We start from the raw sequence: 1,505 nt of genomic DNA, 5'->3' as shown, positions 1-1,505 counted from the left end.
GGGGGGGGGGGGAAGGAGAAAGAGGGAGAGTAAGAAAGAAAGAAAGAGAGAGAGGGAGAGAGAGACACACACACACACACACACACAAGCGCGCGTACACACGCACAAGCGCGCGCACACACACACGCACAAGCGCGCGAATACACACACGCACACGGCAATCAGTCGGCGATGATACCCAACCTGGCGTGGAGGCCCAGTGTGCGTTCGACGGCCGGCGGCGAGATCTGGTCAAGTGGCGAGGGAAACCCCGCGCGACGCCAAAAATAGATGGCCGAAATACGTCTCTATATTTCAGCCAATCACAGAGATGTGCTACATGCTCGCTGTAGCTTCAACGGAATATTTTTCATATTACTACGTTCTATATGCCTTCAAGGGAGTGATTTTAAGGAAACTTTCCGTGTTTTAGCAAGTCACGTGTTAAAATCCGGGATATCTCGCTTGTTATAAACGATATTTTAAAAAAGCCCTCTAGGCCCCCTCCTAACAGGTTGCAAATACCTATCCTGAGTTAACTCTTTGAAAATATTGGCTCTGTAGCTTTATAGATAAAAGAAAATTACGCCAGCACTAACATAATGCTTTATAAGGGGTTGTGACACTCTAAAGTGTAAAAATTTGTCCGGAACGCAGAAGTAGAGTCCATCTGACTACCTGAATAACGTACAAGACCCCCGAAGTCATGTAAAATGCCCTTAAATGATTGCTAAGTCTGTGCATAACGGATTTCGAAAAACGATCCCTTCGAAAAAAGCATGCTGAATGCTGGTCTTCCCATCTTGGCCCAAGGGCCTAATCATAGCATGACCTTTTGACCATTTTTTAGAGGCTTCCGGGTCATGATACCTACTTTTGGTCACTTTTTTTTACAAGTAGGCCTAGTCGATCCAGTCGAAAAGCCTGCGACCACTGCCTGGAAGGATACCGACTTTCTGAAGAGCGATGAAACATGCCTGATCTTATCTTGTGCCACCAGGCTCTCAACGCAGACTGCTTGTTGTAACAGTCTTCCAATTGAAATTAGTACACAGTTTCTCTTCATTAGAGAGAGAGAGAGAGAGCAACATGTGTAAAGTAAGAAAACAAAAACAGGTTTGTAGATCTAGATTCTAGATGTCTAATTGTTGAAGTGAGAGAAAGTTCAGATCAGAAAGGTCAAAATCGAAAGTAGATCTAGATTCTAGCTCTACTAGGGGGCTCGTTGGAAATTGCCTTCCCGTTTGTTTACACGTATGACATATAAGGAACAGAAGTGGTTGCTAAGGACAAAAGTGGCCATATAGGCTAAGTGAACCCTACCATATTAATCTTAGATCTAGATATAGATCTAGATCTAGATCTAGATTCTATACACTAGATTTCTAGATCTAGAATCTAGATTAGTCAGTAATATTTTTCTACCTCTTTTTGGTGAAAAAAAAAATATTTTGGCTGGATTGATCTTTGGTGGACGCACAGTGTTTACTTCTGTATTAATTTAAGGCCTCGTTAATTTAATGCGG

The 1,505-nt window shown here is 42.9% G+C and overlaps 1 protein-coding gene across 2 annotated transcripts in view; it reads left to right on the top strand.

Moving 5' to 3' along the window:
• Nucleotides 1-306: 306 nt before the first annotated feature.
• Nucleotides 307-1,505, top strand: part of LOC101846752 — a 76,153-nt gene continuing 74,954 nt past the window's right edge. Inside the window, exon 1 of one of the 2 annotated variants that reach the window (XM_013085685.2) lies at nt 307-1,077. The gene's annotated coding sequence lies outside the window, so the exon portion shown is untranslated. Of the gene's footprint in view, nt 1,096-1,505 lie in introns of both variants that reach the window. The other variant, XM_005103927.3, reaches the window with a different exon arrangement.

This window comes from Aplysia californica, unplaced genomic scaffold (genome assembly GCF_000002075.1).
Source record: "Aplysia californica isolate F4 #8 unplaced genomic scaffold, AplCal3.0 scaffold00397, whole genome shotgun sequence".
NCBI lineage: Eukaryota > Metazoa > Mollusca > Gastropoda > Aplysiida > Aplysiidae > Aplysia > Aplysia californica.
The sequence above is the reverse complement of the archived record's forward strand: the minus strand, read 5'-3'. Positions and strand labels throughout refer to the sequence as shown.